This window comes from Dasypus novemcinctus, chromosome X (assembly GCF_030445035.2).
Source record: "Dasypus novemcinctus isolate mDasNov1 chromosome X, mDasNov1.1.hap2, whole genome shotgun sequence".
Lineage (NCBI taxonomy): Eukaryota > Metazoa > Chordata > Mammalia > Cingulata > Dasypodidae > Dasypus > Dasypus novemcinctus.
In genome coordinates, this window is record NC_080704.1 from 175,671,944 (window position 1) to 175,681,670 (window position 9,727).

Consider the following 9,727-nt stretch of genomic DNA (forward strand, 5'->3'; position numbering starts at 1 on the left):
CCTTTCCAAATAAATTTCATAGTTAGTTTTTCTAGTTCCTTAAAGAATGCTGTGTTGATTTTTATTGGGATTGCATTGAAAGTGTAGATCAGTTTTGGTAGGATAGACAGCTTAATAATATTTAGTCTTCCTATCCATCAACAGGGAATGTACTTCCATTTATTTAGGTCTGCTTTGATTTCCTTGAACAGTCTTGTGTAATTCCCGGAGTATAAGTTTTCTACATCTTTAGTTAAATTTATTCCTATATATTTGATTTTATTATTTACTATAGTAAATGGTATTTGTTTCTTGATTTCCTCCTGATCTTGCTCATTATTGGTGTACAGAAATGTTACTGATTTTTGCACATTGATCTTATAACCTGCGACTTTACTAAACACATTTATGACTTCTAGGAGCTTTGTTGTAGACCTCGCAGTGTTTTTTATGTATAGGATCATGCCATATGTAAATAATGAAATTTTGACTTCTTCCTTTCCAATTCGAATGCCTTTTATATCTGGTTCTTGCCTCAGTGCTCAAGCAAGTACTTCTAAGACAATGTTAAATAGAAGTGGAGAGAGTGGGCATCCTTGTCTTGGTCCTGACTTTAGACGGAAGGATTTTAGTATTTCTCCATTTTAAATGATGTTGGTGGTAGGTTTTTCATATATACTCTTTATCATGTTCAAAAAATTTCCTTGTGCTGATAATGTGATAGCCAGGTCCTGAGCCTCAACAGACTCCAGCACCTACAATCTGATTTATTGGACTTACCACACTCAGCTAAGATGGAGTTGAAGAAGGACAACCACCACACCATGGAGCCTAGAGTGATTACAACTGAAAATGGGAGGATGGCAGCCAGCATCCATGTGGAATCTGAGCCTCCTCTTGACATAGAGGTGCAATGGACACAACCAATCCAATGTCCACATAGAAGAGGTGGCATTGGATTGGGAAAAGTGGACATGGTGGACGATGGGTATGGGGAAGGGCAGGAAGAGATGAGAGGTGGGGGCGTATTTGGGACGTGGAGCTGCCCTGGATGGCGCCTCGGGGGTAATCACCGGACATCGTGGATCCTCACAGGGCCCACTGGATGGAATGGAGGAGAGTATGGGCCATGATGTGGACCATTGTATATGAGGTGCAGAGGTGCCCAAAGATGTACTTACCAAATCCAATGGATGTGTCATGATGATGGGAACGAGTGTTGTTGGGGGGGGAGAGGGGGGGTGGGGGGGTGGGGTTGAATGGGACCTCACATATATATTTTTAATGTAATATTATTACAAAGTCAATAAAAAAAATAAATAAATAAATTTAAAAAAAAGAAATATAGGAAAAAAAATTTCCTTGTGTTCTGATCTTTTGGAGTGTTTTTAATCAAGAAAGTGTGCTGTATTTTGTCAAATGCTTTTTATGCATCTATAGATATAATCATGTGATTTTTTTCCTTCAATCTGTTTATATGGTGTATTACATTGATTGATTTTCTTAAGTTGAACCATCCTTGCATACCTGGAATGAAGCCCACTTGGTCATGGTGTATAATTTGTTTAAAGTGTTGTTGAATACGATTATTAAGTATTTTTGCATCTAGGTTCATTAGTGAAATTGGTCTGTAATTTTCCTTTTTTGTGGTGTCTTTGTTTGGCTTTCCTACGAGGGTAATGTTGTCATCATAGAAGGAGTTCGGCAATGTTCCTTCTGTTTTGATATTTTGGAAGAGTTTCAGCAGGATTGGTGTTAGTTCTTTCTGGAATCATTTGTAGAATTCACCTGTGAAGCCTTCTGGCCCTGGGCTCTTCTTAGTTGGGAGGTTTTTAATGACTGATTCTTTCTCTTTACGTGTGATTGATTTGTTGAGATCATCAATTTCTTCTTTTGTCAATATAGGCTGCTTATCCGTTTCTAGGAATTTGTCCATTTCCTCTGAATTGTCATTTTTGTTGGAAATAAAAAATATAGTTTTTCAAAGTATCCTCTTATGATAGTCTTTATTTCTGTGGGGTCAGTGGTGACATCTCCTTTCCCCCATTTTTTATTTTGTGTATTTGCATCTTCTCTCTTTTTTTCTTGGTTAGTCTCGCTAAAGGCTTGTCAGTTTTATTGATTTCAAAAAAACAGCCATTTGCCTTGTTTACCTTTTCAAGTGCTTTCTTATTTTGTATTTCATCAAGTTCTGCTCTTATCTTTGTTATTTCTTTCTTTCTTCTTCCTGTGGGATTACTTGGTTGTTTTTTTACTAATTCCTCCAAATGTGCAGTTAGTTCTTCAATTTTTGCTCTTTTTTCTTTTTTGATGTACGAATTTATGGGTATAAATTTCCCTCTCATTACTGCTTTTGCTGCATTGCATAAATTTTGGTATGTTGTGTTATTATTATCATTTGTTTCAAGGTAGTTATTGATTTCTTTTGAGATTTCCTCTTTGACTTACTGTTTTTCTAAGAGTGTGCTGTTTAATTTCCATATCCTGGTGTGAAATCTGGGTCTCTGGCCCTTGCAGATTTCCAGCTTCACTCCACTGTGGTCAGAGATATTATTTTGTAGGATTTTGATCTTTATGAATTCATTAAGCCTTTCTTTGTGGCATAGCATATGGCCTATCTTGGAGAATGATCCATGTGCACTTGAGAAAAATGTATATCCAGCTCTCTTTGGGTGTAATGATCTGTATATGTCTATTGGATCCAGCTCCTCTAATACACTGTTCAAATATTTTGTTTCTTTAGTGATTCTCTTTTGAGATGTTCTGTCCAGAGTTGATATGGTGTATTAAAATCCCCCACTATTATTGTAGATGCATCTATTTTTCACTTAGTTTTTCCAACGTTTGCCTCACATATTTAGAGGCCCCCTTGTTAGGAGCATAAATATTTATGATTGTTCGATCTTCTTGGGAGATTGTCTCTTTCACTAATATGTAGTATCCTTCTTTGTCTCTCACAATTGTTTCGCATTTAAAGTCTATTTTGTCTGATATTAATGTAGCTACTCCTGCCTTTTTTTGGTTATTGTTTGCTTGTAAGATTGTTTTCCAACCATTCACTTTCAGCCGCCATGAATCTCTGGGTCTAAGATGTGTCTCTTGTAGACAGCATATTGATGGGTCCTATTTCCTTATCCCATGTCTCAGTCTGAATCTTCTGATAGGTGAGTTTAATCCACTGACATTCAGTGTTATTACTTTGGAGGAATTATTTATGTTAACCATATTTTGATTGGACTTGTGTTTGTCATATTTTGTCATTTTTTGTGTTTTTGTTGCTCTTACACTCTCCTCCAACTCTGCCTGTCCTGTTTTTTCCTTTCTTCCTGCAGAACTCCCTTTCATATTTCCTGAAGGGGAGATTTCTTTGTTGGCATTCTCTTTCAATTTCTATTTATCTGTGAATATTTTGAACTCTCCATCATTTTTGAATGCTAGTTTAGCTGGGTAGAGTATTCTTGGTTAGAATTTTTTTTCTTTTAGTACCTTGACTATATAATACCACTGCCTTCTTGCCTTCATGGTTTCAGATGAGAAATAAGCACTTACTCTCATGGAGTCTTCCTTGTATGCGATGGTTTTCTTTTCTCTTGCTGCTTTTAGAATTTTCTCTTTGTCTTGAGCATTGGATAATTTCACAAGTGTATGTCTTGTGGTGGACCTGTTGGGGTTTATGATGTTTGGGGTGGGTTGTGCTTCTTGGATTTGTACATCTGTCTCTCTCAGTAGGTTTTGGAAGTTTTCAACCATTATTTCCTGCAACACCCCTTCTGACCCCTTTCCCTTTTCTTCTTCTTCTGAGATGTCTATAATACATACGTTTGTGCGTTTTGCATTATCATTCAGGTCCCTAAGTCCTAGCTGGATTTTTTCTATCTTTTTATTGATCAATTCTACTATCTGTTTGATTTCCAATGTACTGTCTTCCACATCGCTAATTATCTCCTCTGCTTCTTCTAATTTGCTGCTATTTGCTGCGAGTGTATTTGTGATTTCTTGAACTGTGGTGTTCATTCGCATCATGTCTGTTATCTTTTTGCGTATGTCTGCAATTTCCTTTCCAAATGTTTTCTTCATGTTGTTAAACTCTTCCTTTACTTCATTAAGTTTGTCTCTGATATATGTTCTGAGATCTTTAATTATTTGTACAAAGTTCTGCCCCCTTCCTTGTTCTTAGTTTGTTGATTGGATTCAGCCATGTTTTCCTGATTACTGGTTTGGTTTCTAGTTTTTTGTTGCTGTCTGGTCATCATTTTATCTTGATGGGTTTAATCAGTTCCTGAGCTTCTTTGTCCAGGCTTGGGAATCAATTAGCTGTTGTCTTTGCATAAGTGCTATATCTTCCTTTGTCAGTTTGTTCTTCTTATTCTAATTTCTTTTTGCTGGCTGAGTTCACTTTGAAGGAAAATATCAGGGCCAGGGAAGGCAATTGTGTAAAACAGGAAAATGTGTAATGTAGTATTGGTAATAAATGTTAACAGAGCTACAGTATGAGATCTGGGAGGATGGATATTAGATTCATGTAAGTTGTGTAGAGGTATAGCAGTAAGTAGAGGGCCTATAATGAGGTAGTCGACTGAATATGGGTGGAATATAGTATGAATTAAAAAGCCAGTTTTTTTATGAGAGAGGGAAAGAGAAAAGAAAGACAATAGTATCAAGAGTGGATAAAAAACAGAAAACAAAACAAAGGTATTAGAAATGGAAAGTTAGACAATTTGGGGACCAAAGAAAGGGAGGTGAAATATAGGAGAGACAGTAGATGATGGAGGATATCAAGATGTGGGGGAAAGGGGATAGTGTAGGTGGCCAAAATCAGTTCACACAGAAATGATGCAATGGAGGATGAGGAAACTCAGTGAATGTGAGGTGTTCCCTGTAGCACCTATTTTACAATTAAGATAAAATAAAATAAGAAGTAAAAGAGGGAAAAGAAAAAAAAAGAGAAGAAAGAAAGTAAAAGGGGGGGGGTGGGCAAAGAAAAGCGAGGAAAACAAGTAAGAAAAAGAGAAGAAGAAAGAGAACAACAACAACAAAAAACCCTAAATAAATGAAAAAAGACCTTGGGGGATACAATGGGAGAAAAGACTAGGAGATAATGCAATATTAACAACCAGGACAATAAAAAATTAAAAAAAAAGAAAAAGCAAAAAGAGAAAATGGAAAGAGGAAAAAAAAACGCAAATGTCGAGGGCTAGGACATTCAAGGACCTCAGATGGACCTCAGGTAGTGGTAGATTCAGGGATGGGAAGTCTGTGATATTGCACACTCAAGAGGTGTGAATCTCTGGGGTGTGGGCCACCAGGGTTTAGGGGACACAGACCTGGCAACCTCAAATCCATTTAACAGGGAGCCTGGGAGCACTGCAGTGCAACACAGCCTTCAGGGAGCCCCACAGCTGGGTGCCAGCCCTATGTGGGGGGGTCACATCTGCAAACTCTGACTTCTGTGTCAGAAACCCAAAATTCCCCCTCTCACTAGAGTCTCTTCTGTCGTTGTGTCACCAAATCGACCTCAGGACACCTCCCGCCCTGCAAGTCCCCGAAACAGCCTGCTGGGGGAGCCTCTATGTTGCAGCCAGTTTAAGGACACTGCAGATCGGCAGCCAGCCCTGGGGGGGGGGGCTCTAGCCAGAAGTGCTGATCTCCGTGTCAGAAACCCAAATTCCACGCCTTGCAAAAGACTCCTCTGTCTCTGTTTCACCTAATCATCTTAACAGACACCTCCCACCCTACAAGCCCCCGAAAAAGCCTGCTGGTGACGCCTCTTTATTGCAACCGATTTAAGGACGGGTGCAGATCGGCAGCCAGGCCTAGGGGGCGGGGCTTTAGCCAGAAGCGCTGATCTCCATGTCAGAAACCCAAAATTCCATGCCTCGTAAAAAACTCCGTCTCTGTCTCACCAAATCGGTTTCCAAAGGCCTCCTGCCCTGCAAGCCCCTGAATAGCCCGCTCAGGGCTTATGAATTCCCCAGCACTGCAGAGCCTCCAGGAATCACTGCTGCTGTGCCACCCGCCCCAGGGGGGAGCGTCCTGTGTGCAGCCCTTATCTCCATGAAAGAGAGCCTCAATTCTACCTTTTACACCAATCTTCTCTGTAAACGTCCCACCAAATCGATGTCCAGACACCTCCTGCCCTGAATAATCCCGAATCAGCCTGGTCCTGAAGAATTTCCAATGCTGCCCATCCGCTTCTTTGCAGGAGAGACTATAAGGTACACTCACTCAGACACCACCTTGCCCCGCCTCCCCTACTTAGAATTTAATCTAATTTTAACTGTTGACCCTGGGGATATTTTAGCACCAAGGGGTTATAGGATCAGATTAAGACACTGGATGCCTCTGGCTGCTGAATGGATAGTGGGCTGTAGTGCAGAAAGAGAGAAAGCAGGGAGACCCATTAAGGAAGCATATTTAATGGTGGTGTGAGCTTGGCCACCCCTCCTGGCAGAAGCTCAAGTTCCTCTAATGTAAAACAGGGTGGAGGGATTAGTCTACACGAGAACCCTACCATCAATAACATTTTTTCCTAGGATCTAATTCTATCTCATTTTCTGTCAACGCCTGGTTAACTCCTTTGGAACGGGAGACGAGCTCAAAGAGGCTGGCTCTTGTGAAAAGCAGAGTTGTTGTGTATTTTGGCCAATCCCTCTTCCTACCTCATCAGCCAGATTTGTTCCACATTGAAAGGGAACTCCCAAGGCAGAGAAAGATTTGGAAGGAAACAGGATTGGAATTTAATTGAGATGATGAGTATACAACATTGTGATTATATCAAAAGCCATTGATTATACATTTTTATATTTTATTTTATGTTTTCTTTATTATTTTAATGTTACATTGAAAAAGTGAGGTCTCCATATACTCCTGACACCCTTCACCCCACTCCTCCCTCATCAACAATCTCTTTCATCATCGTGGCAAATTCATTGCCTTTGGTGCATTCTTTTTAGAGAGTTGCTGCACCATATGTATAGTGGTTTGCATTGTAGATTACACTCTCCCGCAGTCTACACATTGGGTCATGGCAGGACATACAATGTCCAGCATCTGTCCCTGCAGTACCACTCAGGACAGCTCCAAGTCCTGAAAATGCCCCCACATTATATCCTTCTTCCCTCTCCCTACCCTCAGCAGCCACCATGGCTACATTCTCCACATCAGCACTACAATTCCTTCCATTACTAATCACAGTAGTTCCATAGTAAAATATCAGTAAGTCAACTCTAATCCATACTCTGTAACTCCAGCCTGTGGACCCTGGTATGGCCCTGGTATGGTTATGACCCTCCACCTCTATATCAAGAGGGGTTTAAGTTCCACATGCATGATGGAATCATTTATCTTGCTTGCAGTTGTAGGCCCACATGACTCCCTAGTGTGGTGGTTGAACTTCCTCATCACCCTGTTAGTTGGCCAGGGTAAACCCAATAAACCAGACAGTAAGAGGTGCAACTCTGCTGAGGCACAGGGCCTGGCTGTCATATGACAGTCCAGTGATTCAGGTCTCCTGAGGACACACCAACTCCAGCATCAACCTCAGGTCAGGCAAAAGTAACAGAGGAGGCAGGTGTAGAAAGATCATATCTGATTCCAACTCCATCCCACTCAGGAACACAAACTCCAAAGTAGGGCCAACAGACCTGGCACTGAACGCTAGAGCCATCTGCCATGACCAGACAACCTGGGGTCTGTGTAGCCCTCAGGAATACCAGTAGTTGGGCTTCTATCTACTTTGGCTGTGTCTGGGACCCTGCTGAGGCATGCGTTAGCATTACCCCTTTGATTACCTCCCGACTATTTTTGGAGACTCATAGCCATACAGACTCATTTGTCCTTTCCATTTCCCTCTCTTATCCAAACTCATAAACCAGATTTTAAACCTGATATTACATGTAGGCTGAGATAATCTGCTCATCTGAGTTGACCCTTTTATTTAAGGTCATTTTCTACTTACTTCATCAGCTGGTGCTTGGTAGTAATCCTTCAGGGCCAGGGAGGCTCATCTCCGGGGGTCATGTCCCACGCTGGGTGGGAGGGGATGCATTTACTTGGTGAGTTTGGCTTAGAGAGTGGCCACATTTGAACAACATGGAGGCTCTCAGGAGGTAACTCTTAGGCACCCTGCAACTCTAGGCCTATTTCATATTTCAGGCACACAGGCTCATGATCAGAGCTATCAGTATCAATTGCACATTATTGAATGATCTGTGTTTATTGGTTTTTGCCATTGCACTTGTGGGATTGTTCTACTGGGGAATGTGATAGAGCTCCCCTGCCTAAGAGCTCAGCACTCACTCAGTTGTTGTTTATAGCTGAAACCACTATGAAAATATTCAAACATTTTTTTGTACCCTGTATACATGCCCTGGAGAACTACCTCCCAACCATGTGCCTCCTATAAATAACACCCCACACTAGTGTTCCTCCACTGACATAGTTGAACCTCTCTGTGGTCTGAAACTTCTTTAAAAATGAAGCCTAATATGTTGCCAGGTTCCATTAATAGTAAAATGGAATATAGTGATGAGTTGAAAGGTTAGATATCGAATCCATACTAATTTAGAAAAATTAAATAAAGAAAAAATAAATTGAGGTTTCAAAAATGAAAAAATGAAAAAGCTTTGTTTTTGACATTTTGACTTTCATCACTGTTATAGGTGTTGCCCTGTATGTGCAGTGGCAAGGCAATTTCTTTCATTTATTCCTCAGTGTCTACATCCTTTCTTTTTTTCTTTTCCACTTACTAAGTTTGTCTTCACAAAATTTGAGATCACAGTAATTCACAGGTACAGTATATGGTACTCCCACATATCCAACATCAAAACTTTTGTCCCTTCCCCACCAATGATTTTTCACATGTTCATATTATATTTGCTGCAGCTTATATACAGATATTGAAACAATAGCTTTCTAACATGTTTCCATTTGGGTTTACATTCAATTTATATTTTCGACTATACAATTTTTTAAAATTTAATGATCTTATGTTTTACATTATGCTTTACGTTTTAGCCTATAGACTTTTATACATTTTTGGTGTAATTTAACTTGTCCTATATCTATCATTGCATGATCTTTTGGAACACTTCCATTGCCCCACAGTTACCCTGATCCCATCTATTCAATACCTCCTTCCCCCTCCCCTCAGGCCCACTGTGACAATCAGTCTTCATTATTTGAAGAACCATATTCAAAGAAACTTGCAACAATGTTGAGGGCTTGACATAATCGAAAGCCCTAACCCATTGGGAGCCACCAATACTCTCGAGGGATACAATTCTCTCTGTTTTAGAAGATCAGTTCTCCCCAGGATGTGAGTACAGCTTCATTCTCATTATGGGTCTCCACCCAATGATATAACCCAATCTGATAAAATGAGCATTCACACAGTCCCTAGAAGCTTGCCCTGTGTCAGAGGCCCCACTTAAGAATCTTAAACAGGTAACCTTCCTTATTATATTATATTATAATTATATTATTATTATACTATCTAGATGTTTTTTTCTACAACATAATTTCAACTACAAAACTGACAAACTCCTATTTTCAAATATACCCCTTACCCACCCCCCAATTTAATCACATGATATATAACTGTAGCTCAATAAAGGAGCAATAAAAGTGCTTAATAAACAAATAAATAATTATAAAGAAATAGCCAGAAATAGCAGCTATGTACAGTTGGGGAGACAGTGAGATTGATAGGTGAAGAATTTTCTGTTTGCTTGTTTTTTTATTATTAATA